The 14,576-nt window shown below is 44.9% G+C and overlaps 1 protein-coding gene across 1 annotated transcript in view; it reads right to left on the bottom strand.

Annotated features, from left to right (window-relative positions):
* Positions 1 to 14,576, bottom strand: part of LOC122553153 (immunoglobulin superfamily member 3-like) — a 76,812-nt gene that overhangs the window by 47,279 nt on the left and 14,957 nt on the right. The gene's annotated exons all lie outside the window — the stretch shown is intronic.

Genomic DNA, 14,576 nt, shown 5'->3' with positions numbered 1-14,576 from the left:
CTTCTGTGATGTTTCCTCTGGCATTTATAGTGGTTTGTCTCTGCCGCTTCCGGTTGTCAGTTCCAGCTGTCCGTTGCAGTGGTCGGTATATTGGGTCCAGGTCGATATGCTTATTGATTGAATCTGTGGATGAGTGGCATGCCTCTAGGAATTCCCTGGCTGTTCTCTGTTTGGCTTGTCCTATAATAGCTGAAAATGTGTTGCTGGAAAAGTGCAGCAGGTCAGGCAGCATCCAGGGAACAGGAGAATCGACATTTCAGGCATAAGCCCTTCTTGTCCTATAATAGGAGTGTTGTCCCAGTTGAACTCATGTTGCTTGTCATCTGCGTGTGTGGTTACTAAGGATAGCTGGTCGTGTCGTTTCATGGTTAGTTGGTGTTCATGGATGCAGATCGTTAGCTGTCTTCCTGTTTGTCCTATGTAGTGTTTTGTGCAGTCCTTGCATGGGATTTTGTACACTACATTGGTTTAGCTCATGCTGGGTATTGGCAACCCAAAGGACTAGCCACACTACCATACATCAAGAGCATTTCCGAACTGACAGCCAGACTACTGCGACCACTAGGACTCATAACAGCACACAAACCAACAGCCACTCTCAGACAACAACTCACCAGAACAAAGGACCCGATACCCAGCATGAGCAAAACCAATGTAGTGTACAAAATCCCATGCAAGGACTGCACAAAACACTACATAGGACAAACAGGAAGACAGCTAACGATCCGCATCCATGCACACCAACTAGCCACGAAATGACACGACCAGCTATCCTTAGTAGCCACACACTCAGATGACAAGCAACATGAGTTCGACTGGGACAACACTACTATTATAGGACAAGCCAAACAGAGAACAGCCAGGGAATTCCTAGAGGCATGGCACTCATCCACAGATTCAATCAATAAGCACATCGACCTGGACCCAATATACCGACCACTGCAACGGACAGCTGGAACTGACAACCGGAAGTGGCAGAGACAAACCACTATAAATTCCGGAGGAAACATCACAGAAGTGCTTCACAGGAGGCCCCCAAGCACTGGGGATGTCACCTTGACAGGGGATGAAATGTCTGCAACACAAATTCCCAGCTCGGCGAACAGAACCACAACAACAAGCACCCGAGCTACAAATCTTCTCACAAACTTTGAATTTCTTAACCCTGGTGAAAATCTCATCAACAGTTTGGACTTGTCAATGTCTTCTGCAGCATGATCAAAACCCACATTCACTCGCATCTGGAAGTACAAGGGCAGCAGATACATGGGAACAGCATCCCCTACAAACTCCCATCCAAGTCACTTACCATTCTGATTTGAAAATATATCATTGTTCCTTCAATGCTGCTGGGTCAAAATGCTGGAATTCTCTCTCTAAGGGATTTATGGGTCTACCTGCAGGACATGGACTGCAGTGGTTCAAAAAGGCAGCTCACCCTCAGTACTAGCAACAATAATAATGATAGTGATGATGGTGATGGTGATGGTAGTGGCAGAACATTTAGAAATGTATAACATCAATCAGCAGAGTCAGCATGGCGTTACAAAGGATAAATAATGCCAGAGCTGAAAATGTGTTGCTGGAAAAGCGCAGCAGGTCAGGCAGAATCCAAGGAACAGGAGAATCGACGTTTCGGGCATAAGCCTGAAGAAGGGCTCATGCCCGAAATGTCGATTCTCCTGTTCCTTGGATGCTGCCTGACCTGCTGCGCTTTTCCAGCAACACATTTTCAGCTCTGATCTCCAGCATCTGCAGTCCTCACTTTCTCCTCAAAGATAAATAATGCCAGACAAATTTACTGGAACTCTTTGATGAGGTAAGAAGCAGGATAGATAAAGGGGATCAAGTCGATGTCATGCATTTGGATTTTCCAATCATTATTGATAAGGTACCACACATGAGCCTAGTCAATAAGATGAGAATCCTGGTATTGGAGATAGTATGGACAGAGGATTAGCTAACTAAACAGTGACAGGAGTTGGGATAAAAGGTGCATTTTCATGGTAACAACCTGTAATTTGTGAAGTGCCACAGGGCTCAATGCTGGGGCCACAATTATTGACAATCGATATTAATGACTCAATGGAGAAAGTGAATCAACTGCAGCAAAGTTTGTGGATGGCACAAGAAAAATGGGAAGACAAGTGGTGAGAGTAACACAAAGAGTCTGCACAGAGCTATAGACAGGTTCAGTGAGTGGGTGCAATATTGGTAGATGAAATGTGCTGTGGTAAATACAAGGTCATGTACTTCAACAGGAAGAAAATGAATCAATTTCTTCATTCAAGATGTGAACATTGCTGGCTAAGCCAGCATTTATTGCCCATGCATAGGTGCTCAGGGTGCAGTTAAGAATCGGCTCTTTTGCTGTGGGTCTGGAGTCATATGTAGGCCAAACCAGTAAGGATGGCAGTAAATCAGATGGGTGTTTCCCGAGCGATCATTTCATGGTCATCATCAGATGTTCAATACCAGATTTTTAAGGAATTCAAATTCCAACTTTTCTATGGAGGGATTTGAATATGGAGTCTCAGAACTTTCCCTTCGTCTCTGGGTTAATAATCTAGTGATGATCCCACTTGGTCATTCCCTCCCATGAGGGGAAAGACTGCTTGACAGCCCAGCACAGAGGGACTGGGAGGGTTGGAGAGTGTGTATGAATCACTGAAAGCTAACATCCAAGTTCAGCAGGGAGTAAGGAGGGAAGATGGAATATTGGCCTTTATTTCAAAGGGAATGGAGGATAACAATAGGGAGACTTTGTTACAACTATTCAAGGCACTAGTTAGACCAGCAATAAAGTTTCAGCTTTGATCTCCAGCGTCTGCAGACCTCACTTTCTCCACTAGTTAGACCAGAGCTGGAATAATGGGGGCTGTTGTGGGCCCCTTATCTGTGGGAAAATACACTGACATTGGAGGCAGTCCAGAGAAGGTTCACTAAGTTGATCCTGGATGTGAAGGGATATTCTTATGAAGAGATGGTGAGTTGGTTGGGTCTGTACTCATCTGGGTTTAGGAGAATATGAGAAGAACTTAGTGAAGCATATAAGATATTGAAGAGGCGATATAGAGAGTAGTTTCCCCTTGTGGGAGAGTCTCAGAATCAAAGTTATAACTCAGAATACTGGGTCACACATTTCAAACAGAGTCAAGGAGAAATTTCTTCTCTCAGAAGGTTGTGAATCTGTGGAACTCTTTCCCACAGAGGGCTGTCATGGCTGGGTTATTAAGGATATTCAAGGATGAGATAGACAGCAATTCAATTAGTGAGAGAGTCAAGGGTCATGGGGGAAAGGCTGGAAAGCGGGTTTGAGGGTTTATCAGATCAGCCATGATCCTATGGAATGGTGGAGCAGGCTAGATGAGCCAAATGGCCTCCTTCCATTCCTGTGTTTTACTGTCTTATCTTATTACAATATCCATTCTCATGATCAGACAGACACAGCCATCCTCAGAACCTGACCCTGAATCCTCACAACTGTTTCACTGCCATGTACACAGAATTTCTCAGTATTCACTGACACTAGTAATCACCTGATTACTGACTAACCCTGTGTCTCCCTATGCCCATGGGCTGCTCAGAGACACAAGGTCCAGCTTCTCACATGTACACTTCATATACCAGCTCCCAGACACCTTGTCAAACCAATCATAGTCATAGAATCATAGAATCATAAAACCCTTCAGTCCAAACTGGTCCATGCCAACTAAAATATCCATGCACACTGATACACTTCTATAAGACTCCTCCTCAGTCTCCTACACTCTAAAGGAAAAAACTCCAAGGTTGCCCAATCTTTCCCTATCACTCAGTCACTTGAGGCCTGGCAATATCCTTGTAAATTTCTTCTGCACTCTTTCCAGTTTCATAACATCCTTCCTGAAGCAAGGTGACCAAAACTGAACACAATACACCAAGTGTGGCCTCACCAACATCCTGTACAACTGCAACAGAACTTCCCAACTTCTGGGTTAATAATCTAGTGATGATCCCACTTGGATGCCCTGATTGATGAAGGCTAGTGTGCCAAAAGCCTTCTTCACTGCCCTGTCTATTGTGACTCAGCTTTCAGAGAAACGTGTACCTGAACTCCAAGGTTCCTCTATTACATAAGGCTCAACCATTCACCATTACTACATTACTACATTTCATAAGGCTCAACCATTCACCATTAATCTCCAAATTTGATTTGACTTCCCAAAAAGCAAGACCTCACACTTACCAATATTAAACTCCATTTGCCATTTCTCAGCCCACTTGCCATCCGTCTCACGGGTTGGTGACGGTTTGCCATGGCAGATTCGTCACTGCCGATTAGCCACTGCTGGTTCACCACCAGCGTTTCTCCACTGGGGTCGTTTGACCTCTGGAGACTATTCACCACTGGAAATATATATATGTACTGATTGTTTTCCCACCCACCTGTTATTTCATACTTCTCAGTCCCCTTTATTTATACAACATAGTACATATTGATAAAAAAAGAGGTAAAATAAATATCATTTTATTGGTTTATATATAAAAATGAGTTACAAAGACTTGTGGTGGCAAATCGTCCTCAGTGGCCAATGGGCAGTGGTGAAGTGTCCTCGGCGGTGAAAGGGCAGTGGCTAATCAGTGACGGTGAATGGTCCCATCCCGCCGTATCACACCCTGGAATATTAGCCTATTCCTTTTCCCCAAATCAGGAAAGGGCTGGCAGCATGTTTATCCCAAATAATCATTTTCATTAATCTGATTGTCAACATTTCTCTTCCTCTCATTTATCCCTGGAACAAGATCCCTTTCATTGGCATCACCTCACACTGTATTCTCCCCCTCACTGACCAACTCTCCACAATATCATTCATATATCTGTATATCCCCTGGGTCAATTGCATATATCTCTTCAATATCCCCCTACTATACGGATAAATAATTCCCTCTCACACCCACCTGCTAACACAAACTCTCTCATCCATGGTGTAATAAATTTAGACTCACTTCTGGGAAATGCCATGGCTAGACGAAGGCTTGCAGCATCACCCACAAATATAAAAGTCCAAAGGAGATTGAAAGGATATACTGAGACGAGACAGGATGCAGAATCACTGGGTTGATTCTGGAATTAAGGGGGATGGCTTATGAGGAGAGACTGAGTAGACTAGGATTATATTCATTGGAATTTAGAAGAATGAGGGGGAATCTTATAGAAACATAAAATTACGAAGCAAGTAGATAAGATAGAAGTAGAAAGGATGTTTCTATTGGTGGGTGAAACTAGGACAAGAAAGAATTGCCTTAAAATTAGGGGGAGCAGATTTTGGACTGAATTGAGGAAGAACTTCTTCAAGCAGCAGGTTGTGAATCTGTGGAATTCCCTGCCCAGTGAAATAGTTGAGGCTTTTGCATTGAATGTATTTAAAGCTAAGATAGATAACTTTTTAATTAGTAAAGAAATTAAGGGTTATAGTGAGAGGGCGGAGAAGTGGAGCTGAGGCCATGAAATGATCAGCCATAGAGTCATAGAGTCATAGAGGTGTACAGCATGGCAACAGACCTTTCGGTCCAACCCATCCATGCCGACTAGATAGCCCAACCCAATCTAGTCCCACCTGCCAGCACCTGGCCCAGAACCCTCCAAACCCTTCCTATTCATATGCCCATCCAAATGCCTCTTTAATGTTGCAATTGTACCAGCCTCCACCACTTCCTCTGGCAGCTCATTCCATATATGTACCACCCTCTGTGTGAAAAGGTTGCCCAGTAGGTCTCTTTTATATCTTTACCCTCTCACCCTAAACCTATGCCCTCTAGTTGTGGACTTCCCGACCCCAGGAAAGAGACTTTGCCTATTTACCCTATCCATGCCCCTCATAATTTTGTAAACCTCTACAAGGTCACCTCTCAGCCTCCGACATTCCAGGGAAAATAGCCCTCTCTATAGCTCAAATCCTCCAACCCTGGCAACATCCTTGTGAATCTTTTCCGAACCCGTTCAAGTTTCATAACATTGTTCCAATAGGAAGGAGACCAGAATTGCATGCAATATTCTAACAGTGGCCTAACCAATGTCCTGTACAGCCGCAACATGATCTCCCAACTCCTGTATTCAATACTCTAACCAATAAAGGAAAGCATACTAAACACCTTCTTCACTATCCTATCTACCAGCAACTCCTCTTTCAAGGAGCTATGAACCTGCACTCCAAAGTCTCTTTGTTCAGCAACACTCCCTAGGACCTGACGATTAAGTATATAAGTCCTGCTAAGATTTACTTTCCCAAAACGCAGCACCTCATATTTATCTGAATTAAGCTCCATCTGCCACTTCTCAGCCCATTGGCCAATCTGGTCCAGATCCTGTTGTAATCTGAGGTAACCCTGTTCACTGTCCACTACATTTCCAATTTTGGTGTCATCTGCAAACTTACTAACTGTACCTCGTATGATCGCATCCAAATCATTTATGTAAATGACAAAAATTAGAGGGCCCAGCATCGGTCCTTGTGGCACTCCACATCTTATTGAATGGTGGAGCAGGCTCGAGTGGCCAGATGGCCTACTCCTGCTCCTGGTTCTTATGTTCAAGAACAGAACACTTCCAGGAACAGGTTTCTGGGATCTATCTGTCGTGTTGGGAACCAGAGCGATGAGTAAAGAAAATCCATCAGTAAGGGTTGATGTGGCATCGCAAACAAATGAAAGCCGAAACTCTCCTGGAAGATGAAGATAATTCAGAGGGAGGATTAGTGATGATGTCCCTCGTTGAGGATCAGAAAGCAGATCAGAAAGCATACTGAGGAAGAATCTTTGTGGTAGATTAGTTAGTAAAGGGACATCAGTTGGGATCCAGGAGAGCTTGCAAATTGGATACAAACTTGACTAGAAGGGAGGAGACAGAGGGTGGTGGTGGAGGGGTGCTTTTCAGACTGGAGGCCTGTGCCTAGCACTGTTCCACATGGATTAGTGCTAGATCCACTGCTTTTCATCATTTTTATAAATTATTTGAATGTGAATGTAGGAGGTATGGCTAGCACGTTTGCAGATGACACCAAAATAGATGTTATGGTGGACAGTGAAGATGGTTATCTTTGAGTCCAATGGGACCTGGATCAGATGGGCCAATGGGCTAAGGATTAGCAGATCATGTTCAATTTAAACAGACCTGAGGTTGTATATATTGGTAAGGCAAACCAGGGTTGGACATATACAGATAATGGTGGGACCCTGTATGGGGAGTGTAACGAGGTCAGCCAGGTAGACTTCATGGAATATGAGTTCCCTGATTGGGGCTGTTAGCCTGGTCCAATCAGGAAACCCTGGCTGACAGATACGAACAGGAGATTCAGGGGTTCTGTTCACTCTGAAAGTTGGCTCTGAGGGAGCTGGATCAGTGTCACGTACTGAACATGTGTAAATAAAGGGGAATTTGGTGACAGAAAACTCCAGAAGGCCATGTCCTAAATATGATGCCTTGAGTCACCTCCTGCTGGCAGATTAATCCACCGGTGATGCTGTCACTGGAAGAATCTGTTCTAATTATAAACTTTCTGGAGACCCTTCTCATCACCGCTGACCAGACCTGACTCTGGACACTAAAAGATCTGGTCCTGGCTAAACTAAAACAGCTGGTGTTGTTGGGGGAAGTCAAAGGGCCATCACAACCTGAACTGAAACCTTTCTGGACCGGCTGAGCCCTGATTACCATAGAGGATGGCAGATTACTGTAGGGAGCAGGAGTGATTCCACCGAGCAAAGGTTCCCGCCAGAAACTCCACCAGGGTCATCCAGGGGCTTCCAAAATTAAAATGTGTGGAAGGTAATCGCTGGTGGCCAGGAATGGATGCAGCGACAGCCACATTGGTGAGCAGTGCCCAGAGTGCCAGCACAGACAAAAATTACCGCCAGCAGCTCCCTCATTTCATGGGAATGGCCGGGTGAACCCTGGACCCAGTTACATGTTGAATATGTCAATCTTTTTATGGGCTCTGTATTTTCAGTTTGTGTGGACACCCACTCAAAGTGATTGAACACACATAGGATTCAGGTGTCAAACATGGAAACAATGAGAGTAACATTGCACGCATCTTTTGCAATATAAGGACTTTTTAAGGTGCTGGTCACTGATAACAAACCATGGGAGGGTGGGGGTTGTGTGCATGTGTGTGAGCTCTGAAGGTGGAGGGGTATGTGACTCATAGATCAATAACTTCAGCACATGTTTTGGGAAAAATGAAATGTTTGAAAATTAAATTGATAGACTCAGACCCATAGTGGTAATCATAATGAGCTCACAAAAGGCCCAGCAAACTCAAATTAAACGTGCTTGGTTAGCTAGCAGTTATTGGAATATCTGTATCCTATGTATACCGAAAGTGGGCATGAGAGAACCACTTTTCATTCCTGTTATCTGAAATCAAGAGGGAGGGCAAAATTCCTGACATTGAATAATTTGAAGCTAAATGCCAAGTCAACTCATGCTACTCTCAGAAGGCTGTGTAGCTTGATCACCAATTGCTGGTGTAGGGTGACATAATCCAAAGAATTTCTAACATGGAAACTTCTAGATATTTCAAGACCATGTGATCATTTGTGCTCAAGTTAAAGAAAATGCTTCTAAAAGAACTTGAAAACATTGAGGCTGGCATGGTGATTCAGTGGTTAGCACTGCTGCCCCACAACACCAGAGACCCAGGTTCAATTCCAGCCTTGGGTGACTGTCTGTGGAGTTTGCACATTTGCCCCATTTCTGCACAGGCTTCCTCTGGGTGCTCCAGTTTTCTCCCACAACATAAATGTCATGTGAATTGGCCATGCTAAATTGCCCATAGTATTAGCTGCATTAGTCATGGGTAAATATCAGGTTGAGGAATGTGTCGGTGTGGACTTGTTGGGCCAAATGGCCTGTTTCCATACTATAGCGTATCTAATCTACTCATAAAAGCTTTGAAGTTCTCATAGAACACTGATGCAATGTACTCATTTAGTGGGCGGCACGGTAGCACAGTGGTTAGCACTGCTGCTTCACAGCGCCAGAGACCCGGGTTCAATTCCCGCCTCAGGCGACTCTCTGTGTGGAGTTTGCACATTCTCCCCGTGTCTGCGTGGGTTTCCTCCGGGTGCTCCGGTTTCCTCCCACAATCCAAAAAAAATATGCAGGGGTTAGGTGAATTGGCCATGCTAAATTGCCCGTAGTGTTAGGTGTAGGGGTAAATGTAGGAGAATGGGTCTGGGTGGGTTACGCTTCGGCGGGTCGGTGTGGACTTGTTGGGCCGAAGGGCCTGTTTCCACACTGTAAGTAATCTAATCTAAACCCAGGACCATTGCATGGCTAAGAGGCATGGTTGATACGATGTCAGGATTCTTTTATACATTTGTGTGAGGTGACCATCACTGGCTGGCTAGTATTTATTACCAATCCCTAGTTTCCCTTGAGAAGGTGGGGGTGAGCTAACTTCTTGAACTGCTGCACTCACCCGCTGTGGGTTAACCCGCAGTGCCGTTAGGGAGGGAATTCCAATATTTTGGCCCAGTGACACTGAGGGAACAGTGATATATTTTTAAGTCAGAATGGTGAGTGTCTTGGAGGGAAAATTGAACATGGTGGTATTCCCATACTCTGCTGCCTTTGTCCTTCTGAATGGAAGTGGTCGTGGATTGGAAGATGCTGTCTGAGGATCTTTAGTGAATTTCTGCAGTACATCTTTAGATAGTACATACTGCTGCTACTGAGCGTCGGTATTGGAGAGAATGGATGTTTGTGGATGTGGTGCCAATCAAGTGGGTACTGGATCTTGGATGATGTCAAGTTTCTTGATTTTTGGTGGGATTACACTTATTCAGGCAAGTGGGGAGTATTCCATCACACTCCTGACTTGTACCTTGCAGATGGTGGACAGGCTTTGAGGAGTCAGGAGTTGAGTTACTCACCGCAGAACCCTAGCTTCTGACCTGCTCTTGTAGCCACTGTGTTTATATGGTGAGTCCAGTTGAGTTTCTGGTCAATGATAATTCCCAGGATGTTGATAGTGGGGGGTCAGTGATAGTAACACCATTGAATGTCAAGGAGATGGTGGTTAGATTGACTCTTATTCTTGATGGTCATAGTCTGGCATTTGTGTGACGTGAATGTTATTTGCCACTTGTCAGCCCATGTCTGGATATTATCCAGGTCTTGTTGCATTTGAACATGGACAGTATCTGAGGAGTTGTGAATGGTGCTGAACATTGTGCGCTCATCAGCGAACATCCCCACTTCTGATCTTATGATAGAGGGAGGGTCATTGATGAAGCAAACTTGTTGCACTGTGATGGAGGAGGATTTCCTGGAATGTATGACGGATGGTTTCCTCACGCAATATGTCGAGGAACTAACTATAGAGCAGGCCATCCTCAACTGGATATTGTGTAATGAGATAAGATTGATGAGCAACATTGTGGTGTGAGATCCTTAAGGGACAAGTGACCATAACATGATAGAATTTGTCATTAAGATGAAGAGTGACATAATTAAATCTGAAGCTAGAGTCCTGAACTTAAAGAAAGTTAACATTGATGATGTGAGACATGCATTACCTAGGATAAGCTGGCCAAGAATACTTACTGGGCTGACGGTAGATAGGTAATGGCAGACAATAAAAGATTACGTGGATGAAATTCAGCAATTGTACACCCCTGCCTGGCATAAGAGTTAAACAGAGAATGTGACTCAACTATGGTTAACAAGGGAAATCAGGAACTGTGTTAAAGCCAAAGATGAGACATTTAACTTCTCCAGAAAAAGCAGCAAACCTGGAGACTGGCATAAATTTAAAATTCAGCAGAGGAGGACAAAGGTTTTAATTCAGAAAGGGAAAATAGAATATGAAGGTAAGCTTGCGGAAAACATAAATTCTGACTGTAAAAGCTTCTATACATATGTGAATGGCAAAAGACTGGTGAAGACAAATGTAGGTCACTTCCTGTTAGAATCAAGTGAATTAATAATGAACGACAAAGAGATGTTGAACCAGTTAAACAAATATAAAAAACAAGGGTTGCTGGAAAACTCAGCAGGCCTGACAACATCTGAGCAGAGAATTGGATCCGGTGATCCTTTCTCAGAACAGTTCTCAGGAAAGGTCACTGGACCTGAAGCCTGAACTTCGGTTTCTCTTCACAGATGCTGCCGGACCTGCTGAGCTTTTCCAGCAACTTCTGTTTTTGTTTCTGATTTGCAGCAGCTGGAGTTCTTTTGGTTTTTCTTTTTCAGTTGATCAAATACTTTGAACCTTCCTTCAGGAAATGCTTGGGGACAGAGGGTCAAGCATGAAGGAGGAACTGAAGGAAATCCTTATTAGTCAGGAAATGGTATTGGGGAAACTGATGGGATTAAAACCTGATAGGTCCCCAGGGCCTGATGCTCTGCATCCCAGAGTACTTAAGGAAGTGGCCCTAGAAATAACGGACATATTGCTGATCATTTTCCAGCATTCTGTAGACTCCGGAAGAGTTCTAATGGATTCGACTATAGTTAATGTAACCCCATTCCTTAGAAAAAGAGGGAGAGAGAAAATGGGGAGTTTTAGGCTAGTTAGCTTGAAATTGGTGGTGTTGAAAATGCTGGAAGTATTTATTAAGGACGTAATAACTGAGCATTTGGGAAGTGGTGACAGAACTCATTCTCGTCAGCATGGATTCGTTGAAGGGAAATCATGCTTGACAAATCTTTTGGATTTTTAATTGAAGATGTGATCAGTAGAGGGGACAAGGGTGAAGCAGTAAAAGTTGTGTATCTGGACTTTCAAAAGGCTTTGACAAGATTCCAGACATGAGATTAGTCAGGAAAATTAAAGCTCATGGTATCGGAGGTAATATATTGACATAGATAGAGAACCGATTGGCAGACAGGAAGCAGAGAATTAGAATAAACAGGTCCTTATCAGAATGGCAGGCAGTGATAAATGGGATACCACAGAGTTCAGTGCTGAGATCCCAACAGTTCACAACACACATTATCAATTTGGACAAAGGAATTGAATGCAGTATCTCCAAATTTGCAGATGACACTAAGCTGCGTGGCATGGTGTGCTATCAGGAGGATGATAAAAGGCTGCAGGGTGTTTTGGACAGACTGGCTGAGTAAACAAATATTTGGCAAATGCAATAAAATGCAGAGAAATGTGAGGTTATTCACAGTTCTGGATGTAGGAATGCTCACTGAGCTGGAAGGTTCATTTCGAGACATTTCATGTCGTTGGTGCCAATGTGCACCACGACTTCTGGCTGCACACCCTCCCCCTTAAGGATTCTGAAGACACGGTCTGAGATGTCTCGGACCCTAGCACCCGGGAGGGAACAAACCATCCGTGAGAAGCAGCGGTGTTTTTTATTCTCTCTTCACAAAAAGAGTGGGAGCAGCAGAGGAAGTGACGGCAAACAGAGGGGCAGCCGGGAAGGAGAACTGAGAGTATAAATACTCACCTTTTAATCACCAACGGTCATTTGAGTGGGAGCAGCGGCCGAGTAAAGGCGAACCCAGGAGACTACAGCTAAGGTAAAACAGTTTGTTTCAAAATTACTTACCTTTAGCGGGCAGCGGTGTTTTTTATTCCCTCTTCACAAAAAGAGCGGGAGCAGCAGAGGAAGTGACGGCAAACAGAGGGGCAGCCGGGAAGGAGAACTGAGAGTATAAATACTCACCTTTTAATCACCAACGGTCATTTGAGTGGGAGCAGCGGAAGTGAGGTTGGAGCGCATAGCTGAGCGGGAAGGTAAGTGATTAGTATTTGAGAGAGTGTGTTCTAGTGGTCGTTCCCCTAAAAAATAAATATACAGCTTTGGAAACTGTTGGGGGGGACAGCGTTGCAGGTGTAAGCTGCAGTGAAGGGGTCTGTGGCTCTGAGACTCAGAAGGGAAAGGGGGAGAGGAGGAGAGCGCTAGTTATAGGGGACTCTCTAGTTAGAGGGACGGACAGGCGGTTCTGTGGACATGGGCGAGACTCACGGATGGTTTGTTGCCTCCCGGGTGCTAGGGTCCTAGACGTCTCAGACCGTGTCTTCAGAATCCTTAAGGGGGAGGGTGTGCAGCCAGAAGTCGTGGTGCACATTGGCACCAACGACATAGGTAGGAAGAGGGGTGGGGAGGTCATTCAAGAGCTCAAGGAGTTAGGATGGAAGCTAAAAGCTAGGACAGACAGAGTCGTCATCTCTGGGTTGTTGCCGGTGCCACGTGACAGTGAGGCAAAGAATAGGGAGAGAGTGCAGTTGAACACGTGGCTGCAAGGCTGGTGTAGGAGGGAGGGCTTCAGATATTTGGACAATTGGACTGCATTCTGGGGAAGGTGGGACCTGTACAAACAGGACGGGTTGCACCTGAACCAGAAGGGCACCAATATCCTGGGGGGTAGGTTTGCTAGCACTCTTCGGGGGGGTTTAAACTAATTTGGCAGGGGGATGGAATCCGGACTTGTAGTCCAGCAAGTAGGTTAGCTGTTTGTCAGGATGCCCAAGACTGTAGGGAGGCTGTGGAGAAGGTAGCACTGACAGGGACTACTTGCGGACACAGAGATGGGCTCAAGTGCGTATACTTCAACGCAAGGAGTATCAGAAATAAGGTGGGTGAACTTAAGGCGTGGATCGGTACCTGGGACTACGATGTTGTGGCCATCACGGAAATGTGGATAGATGTGGGACAGGAATGGCTGTTGGAGGTTCCTGGTTACAGGTGTTTCAGTAAGATTAGGGAGGGTGGGAAAAAAGGAGGGGGGGGTGGCATTGCTAATTAGAAATGGTATAACGGCTGCAGAAAGGAAGTTTGAGGGGGATCTGCCTCTGGAGGTAGTATGGGCTGAAGTCAGAAATAGGAAAGGTGCAGTCACCTTGTTGGGTGTTTACTATAGGCCCCCCAATAGCAGCAGAGATGTGGAGAAACAGATTGGGAAACAGATTTTGGAAAGGTGCAGAAGCCACAGAGTCGTAGTCATGGGCGACTTCAACTTCCCAAATATTGATTGGAAGCTCTTTAGATCAAGTAGATTGGATGGGGCGGTGTTTGTGCAGTGTGTCCAGGAAGCTTTTCTAACGCAGTATGTAGATTGTCCAACCAGAGGGGAGGCCATATTGGATTTGGTACTCGGTAATGAACCGGGACAAGTGGTGGGCTTGTTAGTGGGTGAACATTTTGGTGATGGTGACCACAATTCTGTGACTTTCACCTTGGTCATGGAGAGAGATAGGTGCGCACAACAAGGTAGATTTTATAATTGGGGGAAGGGAAATTACGATGCTGTAAGGCAGGATTTGAGGAGCATACGTTGGGAGCTTAGGCTGTCAGGGAAGGATGTGGTGGAAATGTGGAACTTTTTCAAAGAGCAGATACGACGTGTCCATGATATGTATGTACCTATCAGGCAGGAAAGAAATGGTCGTGTGAGGGAGCCTTGGTTGACGAGAGAGGTTGAATGTCTGGTAAAGAGGAAGAAGGAGGCTTACATAAGGTTGAGGTAACAGGATTCAGACAGAGCAGTGGAGGGATACAGGATAGCCAGAAGGGACCTGAAGAAAGGGATTAGGAGAGCTAAGAGAGGGCATGAAAAATTGTTGGCGGAT

This window comes from Chiloscyllium plagiosum, unplaced genomic scaffold (genome assembly GCF_037043375.1).
Source record: "Chiloscyllium plagiosum isolate Xiang-an unplaced genomic scaffold, Cpla_swu_hap1 HiC_scaffold_10, whole genome shotgun sequence".
Classification (NCBI taxonomy): Eukaryota; Metazoa; Chordata; class Chondrichthyes; order Orectolobiformes; family Hemiscylliidae; genus Chiloscyllium; species Chiloscyllium plagiosum.
This window is presented reverse-complemented; position numbering and strand designations above follow the sequence as displayed.